Raw genomic sequence first — 23,087 nt, forward strand, 5'->3', positions numbered from 1 at the left:
AACTTGGTAACTGACAGTATTCCCATGTTCAGCAGCTGATGTACTGTTGATGGCTTATGCCAGTTCTTTAGAAATATCTGGGGAGCCAAGTATTATAATAAAGCACTGTTTTTTTTTTTTAACTATAATTGTTGAACAACATTTCCTTAAATCAGTATAGCATGCAAAATTAAGGGCTTTGGGATTGGGTGGAACCTGACTTGTATTGACTTTAGCACATCAACAGAACTTGGAACTTACAACTGCATAGGTGGGTAAAATACCAAGCCAATCCACACTTCTGTTGTTTTGGCATTGCAACCACACAAGATTCAGTCCACATATACAGTAAAATTAAACCATTTCAGGCTCTTTTCATTGCCTATGCATTAACTCATAAGCCTGTACTCCCTCTCACTTCTCGCACCTCACCTTGTTCTGTGCTGATGACCCAAATGATCAAAAGGATATCCCATAATACTGGGATTCAAGGATATGTGCCTTTTTAATAAAGTTAATAGGCGAAAAATTGCTCACACTGTGGAAGCAATGGAATGAAAAATGCTGGAGTTGGCTAATGAAAAAATTTTTTTTTAATAATTCACTTGGCCATCATTGCACAGACATCACATATGGCTACATTTTATGAGAATAATAATGGTTGCAATGCTTCACACAGATCTTTCATGCCCTATAAATAACATTAAATGTACCACTTTTCAGGGCACCAGCAAAGATGCACAATTTTACACACTGAGTCTGTGCCTCGTGCCTGATATGATGTCAGGCATACAACTTACTGAGCTTCTAGGAAAAAAAATAAAGGTGGGGATGTTGAGAAGCTGATTGTTGTGTCTTTCGGCTTTTCCCGGTTAGGGGTCGCCACAGCGGAACTCCGGTCCGCTAATGATTGGCAGTAGAATTTTTTATGTGCCCAATTGCCAGCCCTGACGCACAACCTTAAACGAAGGCACGCCCATTCACACATGTCTTCACACAGAAGACGCTTTCACTGAGAATCAAACAGGACAACATCTTACTGTGAGGCGACAACGGTACCGCAGCACCACCACTGCAGTTTGGATGTTGAGAAGCTGATAATATTTAAAAATGTCTGAAAATAAGGACAGAGAGCAATGATGTGTTTATTTGTATTTGTTTTCCAGGGTATAGCACTGATCTCAATGGACCTTTTTCATACTCAGCCTGGTAGCAGTGTTTGGTTACATGACTTGCTCAGGGTTTAACAATTAAGCACAGGAGGCTGAGGAAATCCAGCCTTGCACCATTAGAATACAAGAAAAAGTTTAACAGTTCCCTAATCCTCTAAGCCAGCTGCCAGACCATGATTGAACAAATGATGTCTAATGAAAGGTGAGCCATAATGGCTAGTTCTGAGACCAGTTTCCCTTCACTGTGCATCTGTCAAGCATGGCATTGAAGGTGGAGACAGAGAAACCTGTATGCTGGTGACATAAACTTGAGGAGGGCAGAAATAAGGTAATCAGCCAAGGCAAGAAGCTTTGTCTATAACACTGTAACTGAATTTTAATGCTCATAAATAAATGGGATACTATTTTTGAAATAGTTATCTTAAAGTTAGCTTAAGGTGGAGGTGGGATTACACCAAGGATTAGCTCTGAGCCCTTTCTTATTTGCAGTGGTGATGGACAGGTTGACAGACGAGGTCAGACAGAAGTCCCTGTGGACTATGATGTTTGCAGATGACATTGTGATATGTAGTGAAAGTAGGGAACAGGTTGAGGAGACCCTGGACAGGTGGAGATATGATCTAGGGAGGAGAGAAATGAAGGTCAGCAGGACTAAGAAAGAATATATGTGCGTGAATGAGAGAGAGGATAGAGGAATGGTGAGAATGCAGGGAGTAGAGTTGGCGAAGGTGGATGAGTTTAAATACTTGGGATCAACAGTTCAGAGTAATGGCGAGTGTGGAAGAGAGGTGAAGACGAGAATACAGGCAGGGTGGAGTGGGTGGAGAAGAGCTGTCAGGAGTGATTTGTGACAGACAGGTACCAGTAAGAGTGAAAGGGAAGGTTTACAAGAAGGTAGTGAGACCAGCTATGTTATATGGGTTGGAGATGGTGACATTGACAAAAAGGCAGGAGTTAGAGCTGGATGTGGCAGAGTTAAAGATGTTAAGATTTGCAATGGGTGTGACGAGGGTAGACAGTATTAGGAATAAGCATATTAGAGGGTCAGTCCAGGTTGGACGGTTTGGAGACAAAGCCAGAGAGGCAAGATTGCATTGGTTTGGACATGTGCTGAGGAGGGATGCTGGGTATATTGGGAAAAGGATGTTAAGGATGATGCTACCAGGTAAGAGAAAAAGAGGAAAGCCGAAGATGAGGTTTATGGATGTGGTGAGAGAGGACATGCAGGTGGTTGGTGTGACAGAGCAAGATGCAGAGGACAGGAAGAAACGGAAACAGATGATCCGCTGTGGTGACTCCTAATAGGAACAGCCAAAATAAAAAGAAGATCTTAGTTAGCTACATGTGGCTAGAGCATTATGCACCAAGTAGTCAGCCAGGGGTGAAGGAACACAGAGCAATCATCAGAGTGATACTGCCCAACCAGGAACATAGACAAGAAGGCATCATCAGAGGCAATATAATTCTGGGCTGTATAATAGGATGACCACCTTCTAGAAGGTGACCCTAATAAATCACAGTGCGTGAGTCACATCACAGCTTCAATACTGTGTCCCATTCTGTAGGTCATGTACAAAAAGGGGAAAGTAAACTGACAGTCACACTACACAGAAAGCTATTGAGATGCTTAAAACTGGAGAGGACTTCGTCCATGAAGAGACTTCAAGTTCTGGAGTGATATTGTCTGTAACTGTAAGGAAAAAGTAGATTTGTACTACAAATGAATAAAACGGCGAGAGAATAATTTACAATTTACAACCAGAGTTATTAGGAGAAATAGTTCTTCACAAAAAGGATATTGGACAAGTGGAACAAGTTCTTTATATAGATGGTAGAGGAAATCCACTAAATCGTTTAAGAACCTAAGGGACGGGACATGACATTGTGAGAGGATTTCTTTTAACAGTGCTATGCTGCATTGCTCTTTTTTTTTAACCCAAGTTTCTTTGCTCAAGACATTTCTGTTGTCGTTGAAAGATTTGCCTTTCTTTGAAATATGACAGAATAAAAAAGTAGAAATAAGGAGTTGAGGCTCATATATTTGCACAGGGTGAATTACAGGGAGGGGCTTTATCCCTCTGTATATAAAAACTCATAACCTTTTATTTTTCTCTGTTTCCTGCCTACAATGTTATGAAGATAGCTCAACTGCAAGTATATTTGTTAAGTTACTTTGTGTATTCAAGCTGTTGTGTTCACACAATTACCAAGAAAAGTGAGTGCAGAGGAGTGGAAATTAAGTTGCACAAGAGATTTCTGTGAAGATGATGTCAGGAGAAGAAAGCTGCAAGGTTATAGGTACAGCAACCAAGATAATCAGAATGTCCTGGACCACTATTTTTATTCATCTTTGCATTCGTGTAATCTAACTGAAATCTAAGATGCAAATGTAATACAGCAGAGTAAAAATCCTAACCTGTGAAACAAAACATAAATTACATCACCGATTAAGGCAACCTAGCATCACAACAGAAGATATTGTTCTAAAGAATACAGAATAATTAATAATTGTATGTAACTACATAATGGACTGAGCTGTGACCCAAAAGGTCCGAGGTGTTTATAGCAAGTCTGCCAAAAGAAGGTTTCAATAGTTTTGTCCAAGGGAAGCGCAAGCCCTTTCACCTAAACATAAATTAATTTCCAATCTGTTCATCAATGGACTAGGATTATTTAGGACCTGACATTGTAGAAAGTACCAGCACAAGAAGACTTGATTACTAGGACATCATTTGCTGCATCCCAGAAGAGGTAGCTATGTTGACAAATGAAAATACAGCACTACAGAGAAAAATAAGCCTGTCTGAGTTTATTTAAGGAGGAGAATCCCATTTGTGCACCAGACAAGTATCCCTACTACTTTATTGTTGCTGGATCTGTGGTCATGCAATAAAGTCAACATTTGATATTGCTGCCACCACCCTGTTCACTGCTAGGACTATGTAGGTATCAGACAGTAGCCATCCCCACAGAGACTTAACTGAATTATAAAACTTGCATTATTGACTGAATTATAATACTTCCATTATTGATTTTCTTTGTAGGAATAATTGGCTCCCACTGGACAGCAGAATTCTACTAAAATAAGGGAGTAGTGTTTTAATGTAGTACCAAGCAGCTTTTTAAGAAAAGAAAATCATTCTCTGTGATTTGAAGCACACTTGTTTCCTGTTCTTGTTAAAAATAATTATATCATTCTCTTTACAAACTCTTGAGTAGTGTTCAGCACTTTAAACACTTGGTATTATAATATTATAACATATTCACTACAGGTTCATATTCCTAGCGTAAACCCTAGTATAAATGGATAAACTTCTTGTGCCAAAATGTTGCATTTCTTTTTGTTTATGTGCTTCATAATGAAACAAAATAAGAACAGGGAGCTTCTGTGCAAAGTTTTCTTGGAAGAGTTTTGTAACCATGTTAATAGCCCTAAAACTAAACTAATAAACATTACCAGTGAGGCAACTGCAAATTACATGAGAACAGACAGGTATTTCAAAAAGCTACCATCCCTAACTGTGCATTGCAAAATGTATCTGAAGTTTCAGATGATGATTTTCATAATTAAAAGAATAAAAAAACATTCCTGTGGATTTGGGTGATGCTTGGCAACAATGTAGTACACACAAAGACCAGGAAAAGCATATAAGGTTATTACAAAGGGTGTTTCTCTATGAAAGTCCTCTGTACTTTGTGTAGCTCAAGCAACTCAAATCAAACATTACAGACGTTTGTAGAAAAATAGGTCCTTGTTCCATGACTTTTTGAAGAGGTTTTGCAATTTCTAAATTTAAACATTTGACTTAATATTTTGGATTAGTCGGTGCTGAGCCAGCTGCCAGGTTGTCAAGAAAAAATAATACTTGGTTCATGAGACTGCTACATGAAATCAAAACAGGAAGGTACTTTAAACTGCCTTGTTCCGCAAAATTAGCTACCTCTGCAAAATGCAGAATTTAACAAAAAAAAAAAAAAAAAACATTTTAAGTCCATATAAAGGCAATATATTATAAATGTTCAAGAATAGGCTATGCAATACTAGTGTCTGTTTGCATAGCCTTACATGTGTATATCATTGTATCTAAGAACACTTTGAGCTACGTTTGTGTCATATATAATAACTCGTTAATATTCAGATTGTTTTAGACAGTGACAAAACAGTTCCAGCATCACTATATGGATGTTCCAGAAATACCAGCACTATTGAGCAGAAAATAAATTTCCAGCACAATGTTGAATGTATTTTCTTTTGTTCATTTTATAATCAGGTAAATGCATTGGTCTGGTACAGATAATTTTTTGATCACTGGCTAGAATGGCATTTTTAGTAAACTGAATAATTCTGGCCGTGACTCGCCTACACTTTTACTTAATAAGTCTCATGAGATTAAAGTCAACCTGAACTGCAATTAAATCTGTTTTATTTAATTAATTAATTAATTATGTATGCATGTATGTATGTATGTATGTATGTATGTATGTACTGATTTGTCATTCCTTCTTCTATCATTTGTTTACTATGTAAATGAACTCCTCTCATAAACAATATCATTTTCAGCTGTGACCAGGGTCATTGGGTGAATGACAAACATGCAGAGTTAAAATCAGTGATGCACATGCTGTAATATAAAAATAAAGCAGAATAATTCATTTAGTTTAATGTCTTATCTTAAGGGCAGTATCTTGATGTACAATCGCAACTTTGTACTGCAGGGCACAGTTAGGAATGGAACATAAGCCAGAGCACAGTACATTCTGAGATCATGATTTCATATTACATTCTGAGATCATGATTTCTCATAGAATATGAAAAATCCCTTAGAATTCTGGTATAGACTGAATTATAACATTTTGTGCAGGTTCAGATTGAAGCATTCTACTAAATTATATTTTATTGTGTATATTCAGAACATATCATTTTTATTAACTTGAAAAATTTAAAATATAATAGGATGATTCCAGAAGGCAGAATCATAACATCTGACATAGATTATTTTGGTAGAATTATATTTTCTTTGAAAAAACTTCTTTCCTTTCAGTACAGCGTCATCAGCTATAGAATGGATTTCCAAAGAAACAAAGCTTATTCAAAATGTTATAAGGCAGCCGGAAACCAGCATGTCGTGAATTTTAATGTGTTTTCTGTATAATTTCAAAATTACACGCAAACTGAACTATAGCAGAGGCCTGTCCTCAACTGAAATAGATTATATCAAGTGTGAGAATTTATTCTGTTTCAAAATCGTTTCTATAGTAAGTTTTTATTTGGTCCCTACTAAATTATCGAAAAGACTGTTCGGCGAACGGCATTTTCAGTGCTCTTACATTGAACATGCTGTTCACCATATTGTTCATAGTAAAATCGTGATATACAGAGGACTGGGAAATTTGCCCTTTCCTCACTGTAGTGTGATCTCAAAGTTAATATATATAATTAGCGGGGGGGCACGGCCCCCCACAAGAGCAGCAATCGAATGGTGTATTCGATGAAATGCTGCCCATTTATAGAAAGCTTTTTATAATTTAATATAGACCCGTTTAGATTGATAAATTTCAGTGTTATACAGAAAATTATTGGTTAAATATCCTTTGTCTCCCAATTTCTCCAAACAGACAGTTCTGTGGACCCTTTACACTGGAACATTTAAATGTGATACCCCTTGAATAAATCAGTCAGGACTTTTTTTATACATGAAACTGCATCAAGTTCCTTGGTCTCACAATCTGAAAATTCACATTCCTACACCAGCCTTCTAAGTTTTCACCATAGCTTTACTGTACTCTTTTATAGGTTCATAGGTTCATACTAGGCTATCTGCCCTAGGGCATTTATAAGCCTAGCCAGAGTATGTTTGGCTTTCGCCACCCATTTTAAATTAATTTTGCTATGCCCTTTTCGGTTAGTATACTGTGCCTCTGTCTAACAGTGACACAGAAGTGATACCCGGGGTAAACCTACGATCTCCCATCCACTCATCAAGATTCCTCTTGAAGAGAGTCAGTGAGGGACTCTGCCTAACCTGGACTGGGATTTTATTCCAGAGTGAAGGGAGCCTCTGGGTTATGAATCTGTCCCACCAGCATGTCCTATTTATTTCAGTGCTGAGGTTCAAGTCTCTTGAGCGTGTAGCTTGATGGGATTTGGATTTTTTGAGGTGCAGCATGTCCCTTAATTCCGGGCTGGGCATGGCTTTATATGTCAGGCACAGTTCGCCTCTGAACAGGCGGTATGCTACTGAGTAGAGCTGGAGTTTCTTTAACTGGGCAGCATATGGCATCTGTTTGAGCCCTTTGATCTTCTTGGTGAGGTACTTTTGGGGTCTTTCCAGTTATTGCAGGTGTTTGGTAAGGTACATCCCAAAAGGGGCATTGTACTCGATTATGGGCCTGATGAGGGATGAGTAAAGAGGCACGATGACCTCCCCTGATCTAGATGTGAATCCCTTCATGAATAGGTGGGCTATATAAAATGTTTTTCTAACCACTTTGGCCATGTGGTTGTCGAATGAGAGATTGCTATCAACTTGGGTCCCCAGGTCCCTAATTACTTCTTCTGTACTTAATGGATTACCACCTATGTGGTAATTTGTGGGCACTTTGTTTTTGCCAAAGGGGATGGCTATACACCTTTTGGCGTTTAGCTTGAGGCCATGGCTCTGGCACCAGTTGTCTGTTTCTATGAGGCCCTTTTGGAGGATGCTTGTTTCGGCTGGAGAGTCGATTATGGTGCCCAGTTTGCAGTCATCTGCGAACTTGGTCAGCCACAGTCCTTCTGTGTTGGCCTGTACCTCCGAGAAATATATACTGAACAAGAGAGGTCCCAGGACTGAGCCTTGTGGGATGCCACTTGTAACTGGTTTGGAGTCTGACATGGCTCCAGCAATTCTAACCATGTGGGTTCTGTCCTTGAGCCAGGTTGCAACCCATCTAGTGACATAGGGGTTTATATTTAAGCTGGTGAGCTTATCTATAATGTCCGTGTGGGGTATTGTATCGAATTCTTTTGCGAGGTCCAGGTAGGCTGTGTGGACCACCTTCCCTTCGTCAATGGCCTTGGTGGCTGTTTCAAAGAAGTTGACCAGGTTTAAGAGGCAGGATCTTCCCTTAACAAAGCCGAACTGGGTAGGATCCAGTGTCTGTAGGTCCCCAATATCTTTATTTATGAGGTCCATGATGATCCTTTCCATAGCTTTGCAGACCAAGCTAGTCAGGCTTATGGGGCGATAGTTTCCAGGGTCCATTGAGGCACCACCTTTGTGGAGAGGGGCCATTGTTGCTGTACGCCACTCTTTGGGTACATATCCTGTAGTAAGGCTGAGGTTATGTTTGGGTTTAGCTCTTCTTGGAGTTCATGTAGGATGCAGCCCGGGACACCGTCTGGTCCCATTGATGCTGTGTTTTTTGCTTTGGAGAGGGCGGCTCTTACCTGAGCATCTGAGATGTCAGGGGGGCAGCACTCTGCTGGGATAGATATTTGCCCTTTTGGTGGGGAGGGGGGGAGAAGTTTGCGCTGAACCTGTCAGCTAGGATGTTGGCAATGTCTGTGGGTTCGGTGTATTTTTTGTCATTTTGGACTATTTCTGAGCATATCTGGGAATTCCCACCCAGGTTCCTAACATAACTAAAGAAAGCCTTGTGATGATCCTTAGTGTCCTGTGCAATTTTTCTCTCGAAGCTGGCCTTTTTTGCTAATACTGATCAGAGGTGCCTTCCCTTTTTGGGATTTTGCTCTATCATGTAGTAGCTTTCTCCTTCTATTGTATAGTTTGTTTATGGCTGGAGTCCACCAGACAGGACGTCTGCCTTTGGAGGATTGGGTCTTGGTTTTATTTGGGATTGCATGATCCATGCATTCCTGAAGGTATTCATAGAATGCATTTATAAAGGATTCTGCGGTCTGGGCCTTATTTTCCACAGACCTGGGGGCTTTGAAGGATTCCACCTCAGTTTTGAGGAGTGTGAAATTTGCTTTAGAGAAGTTTTTCACTGTGGTTTTCTGGGCAGGGGGTGGGGTCGGGATGTGAATATCCAGTGAGATCAGTTTATGGTCTGATCTTACCAGTGAGGGATACACTTCTGGTCTGGAGCATAGAGTCCCCATGTTGGTGATGATCAGGTCCAGTATGTTTTCCCCTCTTGTGGGAGTGGTAACACGTTGTTCCATAGCATTTGAGTTTATGAATTCTAGGAACCTTTGGGCTAGCGTGTTGGAGCTAGTGTAATGCTCCCAATCTATGTTTGGGTAGTTGAAGTCACCCAATATAATGATATTTGGAGAGACCTTCATATTTTCCAGTGTTCTCAGGAATGCTGAGTGGGGTTCCTGGGTTTGGGAGGGTGGTCTGTAGCAGGCTTTAAACTGGAAGGCAGTTTTACCTACTGTTAGTTGCACATGGATAGTCTCTGATGCTTCGTGCTTTGCCACCATCCTGGAGGTGTGGGTATCTTTGATGAATATCGATACTCCCCCTCCTTTTGTGGTTCGGTCCAAATTTTGGGGCCGAAAAGCATGATATAAGGTATACCCTGGTAGTGCTGGGGTGCTCTCGGGATCTCTGAACCAGGTTTCTGTTACTGCACAGATATCGATGTTCTCCATGCTAAGGAGAGTTTCAGGTGCATGCATCTTGAGGTTTAGACTTCTGGCTTTGAGTAGCATTACTCTTAGTTTCTTATCCCTTGTGATACCTATGGAGGTGGGTTTGTCTTTTGAGCCTTGCCTAAAAAAGGCACTATGGGGGGTAGCAAGAGCCTTTGCCAATATCCAAAAGCCCAGGGTGACAGGTGCAAGCCATCCCTAGCGAAGCATCATGGCTTGTCGAGCATATCATCCCAGGCCAATAGGCATTGGATCCCCTTTGAATGACACCAGTACTTAAGCCAATTGTTGAAATTGATCATCTTGTCTTCATATTGTGGCATCATTCTTGGTGAGGGTAAGATGCTACTCAAGGTCAGGGTCATACCGGCCTGGGCTACCTGCTCAGAGAGCTCCTCTATGTCTCTTTTCATGTAGTCCAGGGAGGTACGTCTCAGGTCATTCACACCAGCATGGACAATGACTGAGTCATATTTGTACTTGCCTTGGAGTGACCTGAGTGCTAGTGTTATGTGGCGGATCCTAGCGCCCGACAGGCTGCTCACCGTGACCTTCTCCTTGTTCAGCCTGGTGAGCGGGACATCAGTGTGCCTGACGATAGAGTCACCTATTACAAGTGTATCAGGTGTGTTGTTTAGCCTTAAGGGCTGTAACTGTTCAGCACACTGGCTTTGTGAGATATGTGTTGCACGTGTTTTGTTTTGGGGTAGCGGTTCCTTGGGTCTCTGCTTTGAAGGTCTCTGCTGCTTAGGCAGATCTTTATTTAGAGCCTCCGAGTATGTTTTTGTGTGATTATGTGTTTGGTTTGCTGTCGTGGTAGGTCTATGTGAGGCTGGAATTGTAGTGAGTGTGGTTTCCTTCTCCTCCTGACTGGTTATGCCAGTACTGAGTTGAGAGAGCTTAGCCTCCAGTTTGGCTATATGGTTGCATCTCTCACATGTGTTGGAATTTGTTGGGAGGAGGAGAGGGTTGTCTGTGTACATGAGGCAGTTGTAACATTCCCAGATTCACCAGCTGGATCGGAGAGGACATTGACAACTGACCTTTGGACATGCTAGAATAATATTGGGAATTCCTTTATAATTGAAAACAAGGGCCAATGGGGAGTGAGGGTGTAGTGCTTTTAATTTTTAATGCTGACTTATATAATTGCTTTAGTGAGCAAGTGCCAGGTAACTTAAGTGCAATGTGTTACAGGTACTTAAATGCAAAAACGACAAACAGTAACTTTCTTTCAAGTGAAACAAGGAAATAAGTACAGTAAGCAATGCAGATATCACTAGGGATCCACAGAAGCGCTGAGAAGCCGCATTTTAGGTGGAATTAGCGTTCCAGGAAAATAACAAGCAAACAAACAACAAGCATACAAACAAAGCTAGATTCAGCAGGCCTGGATCTAGTCTATGCTACAGCAAACAAGGTATACCAATTTCAGTAAGAAACAGTTCAAATATGCAGGCACTATAAATCTTTAACCAGAAATTCCCAACTCAGAAGGGTAGAGTCCAGCCTCTCCTCCCACAAGAGTGCAGACCACAAACCTTCTTAATGTAAAATAACTGGCCTGAAGCCCAAGTGCATAAACCAGAACTAATACACTTTAGGAATAACAGACACTGAGCTCTCAATCAGCAGTTCCCAACTTAGAAGGATGAAAGCTACCTGTCCTGCCACCACAGTGCATGCCACAAACCTTCCTAATGTAAAACAACTGGTCTGAAGCCCAAGTGCTTAATCCAAAAGACTTAGAATGATAGCTACACTTTAATCAAGTTACTACCAAGCAGTAATAAATACAATTGAATACTTTAAAGAATGCCTGGATTAGTGCTCAAGTTATACAAACAAAGCTAGTTTCAGCAGGCCTGGATCTAGTCTATGCTACAGAAAACAAGGTGTACCAATTTCAGTAAGAAGCAGTTCAGATATGCATGCACTATAAGCCTTTAACCAGAAATTCCCAGCTCAGAAGGGCAGAGTCCAGCCTCTCCTCCCACAAGAGACCACGAACCCTCTTAATGTAAAATAACTGGCCTGAAAGCCCAAGTGCTTAAACCAGAATTAATACACTTTTAGAATAACAGACACTGAGCCCTCAATCAGCAGTTCCCAACTTAGAAGGATGTAAGCTACCTGTTCTGCCACTACAGTGCAGACCACAAACCCTCTCAATGTAAAACAACTGGTCTGAAGCCCAAGTGTTGAAACTAAAAGGCTTAGAATGAGTTACACCAAGCAGTAATAAATGCAACTGAGTACTTTTAAGATGACGCAAAAGCAAAATAAAGTAGGAAGAAACACAAGTACAGTAAAAGCAGATGAATTTTTTTTTTTTCTTTCAGAAAAGTAGCAAAAGCAGTAGTAAATACAATTCTCATGCAGTGCAAGCTGGCACGCTTGAATATGTAGCAATATTAGTCCACACACAGTTTGAAAAAATGTAATTAAATTAAAAAGGACTAAAAGCAAGTGCAGAAAGAGTTAATTAGGTAGAATGCGGTAAAGAGATGGGCCTGGGGGAGTGTCTTAGATCAAATCTACAGTGGGGCGGGCACTGCAAAAGCCACCAAATTTAAACTACAACCAAGAACTGGGAGGGGGTGGGAGTGGGGAAAAACAGTTTCAACACAGATGTGAGGAATGTGCAAATTATAAAGCCAAAAAATATATACTGTTCTCTCTCTCTCTTTCTCTCTCTCTCTCTCTCTCTATATATATATATATATATATATATATATATATATACACACACACAACAGATATCTAAGCAAACAATTTAGCTCTATAATACAGAATAATACAGAAAAATATACTCAGCTCTATATATTTGCAGATAGTTCTGTAAGGCTGTCTCTCAAACTAAGGTTCCAGTTTGAATGCAGATTGTTAATTAACAGGACACACAACACTAGCTCAATTATATAGCTGAAGACAAGGCAGGAAATGAGGGGGGTGGGGAAAAACAGTTTCAACACAGATGTGAGGAATGCTCATAGGTTCATAGGTTCATACTAGGCTATCTGCCCTGGGGCAATTATAAGCCTAGCCCGATTCTGTATGGCTTATGCCACCCCTTGATTTGAGTATACTGTGCCCTTTTTAAGGTTTAGTTTACTGTGCCTCTGTCTAATAGTGACACGGGAGTAATCCCTGGGACAAACCTATGATCCCCCATCCACTTATCGAGATTCTTCTTGAAGAGATTCAGTGAGGTGCTCTGCCTCACATGAACTGGAATTCTATTCCAGAGCGAAGGGAGCCTCTGGGTTATGAACCTGTCCCTCCAGCAAGTTCTATTTATTTCTGTGCTGAGGTTCAAGTCCCTCGAGCATGTGGCTCTAAGGGATTTAGATTTACTGAGGTGGAGCATGTCCATTAATTCTGGATTTGACATAGCTTTGTATGTCAGGCATAGATTGCCTCGAAGTATGCGGTATGCAACTGAGTAGAGCTGGAGTTTTTTTAACCGAGCAGCATATGGCATCTGTTTGAGACCCTTGATCCTCTTGGTGAGATACTTTTGGGGTCTTTCTAATTGCTGCAGGTGTTGGGTAAGGTACATCCCAAAAGGGGCATTGTATTCTATGATGGGCCTGATGAGGGATGAATAAAGGGGCACGATTACCTCTCTTGATCTAGATGTGAAACCCTTTGTGATGAGGTGGGCTATGTAGAAGGTCTTTCTAACCACTTTGGCAATTTGGTTTTCAAAGGAGAGATTGCTATCAACTTGGGTCCCCAGGTCCCTAATAACTTTCTCTGTACTTAATGGGTTTCCGCCTATGTGGTAATTTGTGGGCACATTGTTTTTGCCAAAGGGTATTACTATACATTTTTTGGCATTTAGCTTTAAACCATGGTGCTGGCACCAGTTATCTGTCTCTGTGAGACCTTTATGAAGGATGTTTGTGTCAGCTGGAGAGTTGATTATGGCACCCAGTTTGCAGTCATCTGCGAACTTGGTGAGCCATAGTCCTCCCACGTTTGCCTGTACCTCGGAAAAGTATATACCGAACAAGAGTGGTCCCAGGACAGAACCCTGTGGGACACCACTTGTGACCGGTTTCGAGTCTGACATGGCTCCAGCAACTCTCACTCTGTGGGTTCTGTCTTCGAGCCAGTTTGTGACCCATCTTGTGACATAGGGGTTTATATTTAAGCTGGATAGCTTATTTATGATGCCCGAGTGGGGTATTGTGTCAAATGCCTTTGCAAGGTCCAGATAGGCTGTGTGGACTACCTTCCCTTCATCTATGGCTTTGGTGACTGTTTCAAAGAAGTCAACCAGGTTCAAAAGGCAGGATCTGCCCTTGACAAAGCCGAACTGGGTAGGATCTAGTGTCTGTAGGTCCCCAATGTCTTTGTTTATGAGCTCCTTGATGATCCTCTCCATAGCCTTGCAGACTAAGCTAGTCAGGCTTATGGGGCGATAGTTTCCAGGGTCCGTAGAGGCTCCACCTTTGTGGAGTGGGACCACTGTTGCTGTACGCCATTCTGTGGGCACATATCCTGTAGTGAGGCTGAGATTGTATAGCTGTTTTATTTGAGGGATTAGTTCCTCTTGTTGTTCATGTAGGACGCAACCTGGGATGCCATCTGGTCCCATGGAAGCAGTGTTTTTTGCTTTGGAGAGGGCAGCCTTCACCTGAGCATCTGAGATGTTTGGGAGGCAGTCCTCTGCCAGGATAGATACTTGCTCTTTTGGGGGGGAGGGGGTGGAGACGTTTGCACTGAACCTGTCTGCCAGGATATTGGAGATGTCTGTGGGTTCAGTGTATTTTTTGTCATTTAGAATCAACTCAGAACAAGTCTGGGAGTTGCATCCCAGGTTTCTAACATAACTGAAAAAAGCCTTATGATTGTCTTTGGTGTCCTGTGCAATTTTTCTCTCGAAGCTGGCCTTGGAGGATTTTATGATGGATCGTAATTTTTTGCTAGTACTGATCAGAGATGCCTTCCCTATTAGGGATTTTGCTCTTTCATGTAGTAGCTTCTTCCTTCTGTTGTACAGTTTATTTATGGCAGGGGTCCACCAGACTGGACGCCTGCCTTTGGATAATTGGGTCTTGGTTTTGTTTGGGATAGCATGATCCATGCATTCCTGGAGATGTCCGTAGAATGCGTTTATATAGGATTCTGCAGTTTGGGCTGTAGTTTCCACTGGCCCTGGGGCCTTGAAGGATTCCACTTCGGTTTTGAGAAGTGAGAAGTTTGCTTTTGAGAAGTTTTTCACTGTGGTTTTCTGGGCTGGGGTTGGGGTCGGGATGTGGACATCCAGTGAAATTAATTTATGGTCTGATCTTACCAATGAGGGATATACTTCTGGTGTGGAGCATAGAGTCCCCATGTTGGTAATGATCAGGTCTAGTATGTTGTCCCTCTTGTGGGAGTGGTGACTAGTTGTTCCATAGCATTTGAGTTTATAATTTCCAGGAATCTTTGGGCTAAGGTGCTGGGGCTTGAGTAGTGCTTCCAGTCAATGTTTGGGTAGTTGAAGTCACCCAATATAATGGTGTTTGGAGAGATCTTCATGTTCTCCAATGTTTTCAGGAAAGCCGAATGGGATTCCTGACTTTGAGAGGGTGGTCTGTAGGATGCTATAAACTGAAAAGCAGTCTTGCCCACTGTTAGTTGCACATGGATGGTCTCCGATACTTGTGCAATGCCACTAACCTGGAGGTGTGGATATCCTTGATAAATATGGAAACTCCCCCTCCTTTTGTGGTTCGGTCCAGATTTTGGGGCCGAAAAGCATGATATGAGGTATAGCCTGGTAGTGCTGGGGTGGTCTCTGGAGCCTTGAACCAGGTTTCTGTCACTGCACAGATATCGATGTTCTCCATACTGAGGAGAGCTTCGAGTGCGTGCATCTTGAGGTTAAGACTTCTGGCGTTTAGCAGCATTACCCTTAGTTTCTTGTTCCTTGTGCTGTCTATGGGGGTGAGTTTGACTTTTGAGCCTTGCCTAAAAAAGGCACTATGGGGGTGGCAAGAGCCTTTGCCAATATCCGAAAGCCCAGTGGTGACAGGTGCAAGCCGTCCCTAGCGAAGCAACATGGCTTGTCGAGCATGTCATCCCAGGCTGACAGACACTGGATCCCCTTTGAATGACACCAACATTTTAGCCAATTGTTAAAATCGATCATTTTGTCTTTGTACTGTGGCATCATTCTAGGTGAGGGTAAGATGCTGCTCAAGGTCAGGGTCATACCAGCCTGGGCTACATGATCAGAGAGCTCCTCTATGTCTCTTTTCATGTAGTGCAGTGAGGTACATCTCAGGTCATTCACACCAGCATGTACAATGACTGAGTCATATTTGTATTTGCTTTGGAGTGACCTGAGTACTTGCGTTATGTGTCGGATCCTAACACCCGACAGGCAGCTCACTGTGACCTTCTCTTTATTCAGCCTGGTGAGCGGGACATCAGTGTGTCTGACAGTAGAGTCACCTATAACAAGAGTATCAGGTGTTTTATTCAGCCTTAAGGGCTGCGGCTGCTTGGCACACTGACTTTGTGGGTTATGTGTTGTGTGTGTTTTGTTTTGAGGTAGCGTTTGCTTGGATGTCTGCTTTGGAGGTCTCTGTTGCTTAGGTAGATTTTTATTTAGAGCCTCCGAGTATGTTTTTGTGTATTTATGTGTTTGGTTCGCTGATGTGGTGGGACTATGTGATACTGGAATTGTGTTGTGTGAGGTTACCTTCTCCTCCTGACTGGTTACACCAGTTTTGAGATGAGAGAGCTCAGCCTCCAGTTTGGCTAAATAGTTGCATCTCTCACATATATTTGAACCTGTTTGGAGGAGGAGAGGGTTGTCCGTGTACATGAGACAGTTGTAACATTGCCTCAAAATTCCCAGATTCACCAAATGGACTGGAGAGGAAACCATTGAATGACCTTTGGACATGCTAGAGTAACAGGGAAACTGAATTTAAGACGGACCAGTAGAGGACAGGGTAATCGTAGAGAGTATAAGAGTAAGTAGTGCTTATGGTTTAATAGTGCTAACTTGTAGGATTACTTAATTGGACCAGTGAAGGGCCTTAGAATGAGAATATGATGTTTAAATTGAGAGATAGAGCAGTTCTAAGGGAAAAAGTGAAGAGCAGACTTTGTAGAGCCAGGAATAGTTTAAACCCAATTAGGTGGCGCTGCCCGTTGTTGTGCTATGCTCAAAAACGCGCAAAAGAGGGTTTTAAGAGAGGAAGATGAAGGAGTTTTGGAATTGACCCAGAATGTCCAATAAAACTACAGTTTCAAGTCAGTAACCACTCCCACAGGGGCAGGCAGGCTGCTCAATGTTTTTCACTGCCACTGATCAACAGAGAGACTTTCCTTTAGCCCAAGCAAAAAATGGCCTCACAGAAACTTACAAACATTTCAAGAACAGCAAGCCTGTAATTGAACTTTTTTAAATCTCAGAAAAGTGGGAAAAAAGCAAGATTTTGTTTTGTTTTTTTTGTTTTTTCAGAGATAGCAGAGGTTAACAAGTATCAACAAGTTATAACAGTGCAGTAAATGACCCCACACAAGAGTGCTAGGCAAAAGACAGATAAAATGCATGTTTTGAGAAAAAAACGATTTTAAAAATAAGTGCAAACAGGAAATTCAGTAAACAGCTCTAGGTTGTGCTCTAAATACAGTTAATAATGCAGAAATAAAATTTAACAAGCCAGAAAATGCTCAAAATAGGCAGCTATGCAGAAAAACTTAGCAAATAAACAGAGGAAAAATACTTAAAGTCTCAAAAGTGGCTCCTTTCTTCTCTCAGCATTTTCTCCTCTTGGTGGGTGCTTCACCAACAGCCAACAAGCCTGAAAAGACGCCAAAACCACGAGGCAACCAGGTTTTAAGAGAGGAAGATGAAGGAGTTTTGGAATTGACCCAGAATGGCCAATAAAACTACAGTTTCAAGTCAGTAACCACTCCCACAGGGGCAGGCAGGCTGCTCAATGTTTTTCACTGCCACTGATCAACAGAGAGACTTTCCTTTAGCCCAAGAAAAAAAATGGCCACACAGAAACTTACAAACAGTTCAAGAACAGCAAGCCTGTAACTGAACTTTTTTAAATCTCAGAAAAGTGGGGAAAAAAGCAAGATTTCTTTTTTTTTTTGTTTTTCAGAGATAGCAGAGTTTAACAAGTATCAACAAGTTATAACAGTGCAGTAAATGACCCCACACAAGAGTGCTAGTCCAAATACAGATAAAATGCAAGTTATAAAGCCAAAAAATATATACTGTTCTATATATATATATATATATATATATATATATATATATATATATATATATACAACAGATATCTAAGCAAACAATTTAGCTCTATAATACAGAATAATACAGAAAAATATACTCAGCTCTATATATTTGCAGATAGTTCTGTAAGACTGTCTCTCAAACTAAGGTCCCAGTTTGAATGCAGATGTTTTATTGAGCTCAAGTCCCTGTCATGCCTTCTTTTTCAAGTCTCCATCTCCCTTTTTATGATAGCTGCAATCACACACACACATTTTTCATTTGTTTCACCTCCATGTGGTGGACAGTTGCAGCTCCACATACATGACAAATGTTAGCAGCCAGCCCCACTAGCTTATGTAGTATATGGCCAATTTTGCACTCTACTTTGACTCTAAAGTTTACCAAAACCTTCACGCTAGTTTAGAGTCAGTCTTCACACACAATCCCAAAGAGAACAATAAACTTCGTCCCATCTTCACACACAACATTAAATATCAAGTCAGACTGTTATCTGTAATCATTCATCTTGTTCAGCCTTAACAGTGCAAACAAAAAAAAGGATTGAGGGCGGAGCTTGAATGGCTAACTGAAAGCAGCAGTATTTTAGAGCTCCATATAACTAGTTAAATAAGACAGGAAAAAATATTTTTTTTCTTCAAAGTATAAAATCTTATAGATAAAGGACTAATTTACATAATTAGAAACTTTGGTGAAGTTTTACAAATAATTTCCTATCAAAAAACTTGGAGATATATTCACTTGTTCAAATGAGCAACTCAAGGAATTCTCACCAGGATGCTGCCTTAAAGAAGGAACTACAACAGATGACATCTACCCTGCAGGAGTTGTTTTAAAGATGGATGATTTTAAAGAGAACCTAGAAAATCTTAAAAACAAACAGTCCAAAACAGGCTGACACCCTCAAGGAAATGCTACAACAACACCAGACAAGGATAACAGGAAGAGAGGTTTCTCTAAATGACTTAAAAAGCAGACTTAAGGAAGAGGAAACACAGAAAGAACTGCTTCTTAAACAAAACACTTGGTTGGTTACTAAAGTAGATGACTTGGAAAATAGGGAGAGGAGAAATAACATCAGGATTTTTGGATTACCTGAAAACACAGAAGGTGAGGCTATTAATTCCTTTTTATCAAGCTGGATCCCTGACTTTTTAAATTTAAAAGAAGGACTTTCCTTTGGCATTGAAAGGGTGCACAGAGCTCTTGGGAAACATGCCACTAACTCAAACTCTCCTCCTAGGTCAATAATTATCAAATTTCTTTCATACTTGGACAAGGAACTGATTTTAAGATCTGCTTGGAGGAAGGCATCTCTAAAATATAAACAGAGCCTGATAAGATTTAATAATGACTATCCATCTAGAATAATGGAACAAAGAAAAAAGTGTGGCCAATGATAAAGTTTCTGAAACAAAATAACATCAAGGCACAACTTGAATATCCAGCTAAGATAAGAATATGGTATGCCAGTGAGATGAGGACTTTTATTGACTTAGATGAAGCCACTTAATTTATTAAAACTAATAATGTGATTACTTTACCAGAAGATATGGATTGGATGTTACCTTCTCTCAAGAGAACAAAAGAAACAAATGTCTGGACAGATGTCAAAAAGAAGAAGCAAAAGACTGATATTGTTCCAGCCAAATCTCTCAAAGCATCGACTATGATATGAATTGTTTTAACATTACCTTAAAGAACCAGTTTTACTGATTGGAATTTAAAAACAAAGGTAACTAACAAACAGAATCTTTATCTATATTTTTTTAAACTAGATGACACATGAGAGTTTTCATATTATCTCAGGTATGTAAAACAGGATACTTTTCTTTCACATAAGGAGGGTTATATAGCACATAAAATATTTATACTGTAAATCAGCATACATAGCATATGTGTATTTTCTCTTAATTTTCTCTTTTTTTTCTCTCTCCTCTCTTTTCTCGTTATTTATTTTAACTGCATCTTGTCTCCCTTTCTAAATTCTCTCCTATTTACTATACTAATATAGTCTGTATATATTTAATAACTCACTATCTATACATAGATAAATAGTCTAAAATAATCTAGTTTTACGGTAGACTAATTGGAAAAGTGAACTTAATTGTTATTACAATATTTATTAGATTAATGATAGTCACTGTTATGCTTATTGGGATTGGGGACATGTTTGTGATTAACCCTGAAATGTTCCATTCATGTACATATGTCCTTTGAATTATTTCCTTTTATTATTACCAAATATATATACAAAAAAAAAAAAAACGGAAAAATGTACTGTTGGTTAAGAGAAGTGAAGCTTTCATCTGATGATGTAAATCTTTATTTATTCTTTACTGTTAGGACCTCTGTTCCATCCTCGGAACCGATACAGCTTTTTCTCAGCTCGCGCAAGCCAGAAAACTCTCAGCTAAGAACCTACCCACAATGCCCCTGTCCTAGATACTCCAGATCTCATTTGTCGCTTTCCTAGTCAGATGTGTTAGACATCTCGCTCAAGCTAGGTAGTAATTTGTTGTTTTTATGACAGTTTTTCTTCTGAATTTCAAACTTTTTAGTAAAGTTAGTCTTTTATCATTGTCACCTATAACCTAGGCACATTTCCTACCCTTTTTCTTGGTAATTTAATTTTTTACCTCTTTTGACTGTCCCTCTCTCCTGTCTTTGACAGGCCCCTTTTACTAGTGGTATTCCTTAACATGACTCCACTGGTATTTCTTCCTTATTTTTTTTACAGGATGGCATTGTTTCACTTATCATGTCAGACAAAGCTAAGTTGGGTTTTAAACAGTGTTTCAAGTGTGGACGTAAGATGCCTAACACAGATACACATGTTCGTTGTGTCAACTGTTTGGGTGTGGATCATTTGAAAGCTGATTGTAAAATATGTGCTGTTTTTTCTAATCGGACACTAGCAGAATGTAAGAATAAACTTATTTTAAAAGGTTTACTCAAGATACATTTCTCGGAGGCTCTATCTGGGTCGGAGGTCTCACCCCCTCCTAAGACCAAAAAATATAAGGAAAAACAGAGTCACTCAGTTCCTGCATCTCTGTCAGATTTGGAACAGAGTCGGCTTCATGCGTCACCAGTGCCCTCGGCGCCTACCTCTTCTACACCAGGATCTGTGTCCTTTCCCCTTGGTGCTGACCATCGTATTCACTCCTATCTCAGTTCCAAACATAGCACCAATGACTTCAGTGCTATCTTTGGTTCCTACATTGGCTCTGATGACTGTTCATGCCTCGGCTCCATCCCTGTCCATGGTGCCTACAGTTTCCTCGGCTCCATGGGCTCCGCTGACTGTACATACCTCAGCACCATCCCCATCCATGATACTGACAGTTTCCCTGGCTCCATGGGATCCATTGACTGTACATGCCTTGGCACCATCCCCATTCACAGTGTTGACAGCTTCTTCAGCTCCATTGGCTCCAAAATTTGATTACCTGCCAAGGACAAGATATTCTCCTACTTATGATCCTTTCTTGGGGCAGACATTTAGTCCCTTTCTAGAAAGACCTGATTCCCCTTTTGCACCCTCTTTTAGATCCACTAGGAGATTTTCTAAGCTAGACCTAGTGCAGGTTGTGGACCAGCTTCTGGTAGCTAGGGGATTGCCTATTCCAGCTAGACCTTCCGTCCTTCCTGGCTTGGAATCTTCTATCTCATCTTGCCCTGCTTATCCTTCTCCAGCACCCGCTTCAGTACTTACTGTCTTGGCTCCGACAGCAGTGCCTCCCCTGTCAGCACCCACCACCCTTGCAGCATCAGCTACGATGGAGCCAAAGCTTTCTCGGAGTGGTGATTGGACTGCCTGTACCTTGGTACCTAATTTGTCACCTATTTCCTCACTGGCACCATCATGTCCATGGTTCCAACAACTCCCAGTTCTCTTATAAACCGTCAACTGGAAGTGGGCTCAGGTGGGCCTGCTGTACAGGTGATGGATATGGCCCTTCACTCCAAAGGCTCACAACCAGCCCCTAGGACACCAGTATCAGAACCCCCCCTGTGAGGGGAACCCATTCTCCAGAGTCCTCCTCAGAAGATCCCACTGGAGAGCCACCCCGGCAGAAAAGGTACAAGAGGGAAACACCTTGACTCCCCGGTGGAATCTATCACAAAAGACACTGATTGTGATGAAGGGGAAGGGTCCACACATTCTCCCCCAGATGATGTTACATTCGAAGGCATTCTCAAAATCCTCAAACAGTGGGGGGGATGGAAGTCCTCTAACCTTTCTTCTGAGGAATCAATGTTTCTGCAGGCCTTCTGTGCCCGGCCATCTACTTCCTGGGTGACCCCACCAGCAGATGATTTTGTTAAACTAATTGTGCAGTGTGCCTGGAAGGCTCTGGATAATGTAGAACCTGTCCCCCAGAGGCCGGAGAAAATTTTATCTATACCTGAAGACCAGTCCCACTGGTCCAAACAGCTGACAGTTGATTCTATGGTCGTGGCGGCGGCCAACAAGAGGGAACTGGTAGAAGATCATTCCACTGTCCATCCTCCAAACAGGAAGTCCTGGACCATGGACAGACTAGGGAAGCTGACCTATGCTTCAGCGACCTTTGCCATTTGGTTGCTGAATTATCTGGCACACTTTACTTGCCCCAAGGAGACCTAATTTTTGAAATGTCTTCCTCTTTGGTGGGGGTACTGCCTGATGAGGTGCATGACACTGTCTTCTGACAGCTAGCTACCCTTGAATCCATCTCAAACTCCTCGATGCGTTTGATATCTCATACCGCCGAGGGGGCAGCTTGAGCTGCCACATCTGGTGTTGTCATGAGACGTAATGCTTGGATGCAGTTATGTGATTTTGCAGACCCCTTTAAATCTTCCTTCGTTAACGCACCCGTCAACGAATCTGCATTTTTTGGACCCAAGGTAAGTGACACACTTGCACGTAGTGAGAAAGAAAGACCTTGTCTGCTGTGTGCATATGCTTTTCCACCCCCCAGAGGCCCTACTCCAGGAACCAGAAGGGGGGAAAGATATGGTTCAAGAAATCCCAAGGATCCTTTCGTTACACTCGTGGTGAGCAATCCCCCTGGGGCAGAGGGGGCTA

Source organism: Protopterus annectens, chromosome 15.part0 (genome assembly GCF_019279795.1).
Source record: "Protopterus annectens isolate FY-2018-M chromosome 15.part0, PAN1.0, whole genome shotgun sequence".
Classification (NCBI taxonomy): Eukaryota; Metazoa; Chordata; order Ceratodontiformes; family Protopteridae; genus Protopterus; species Protopterus annectens.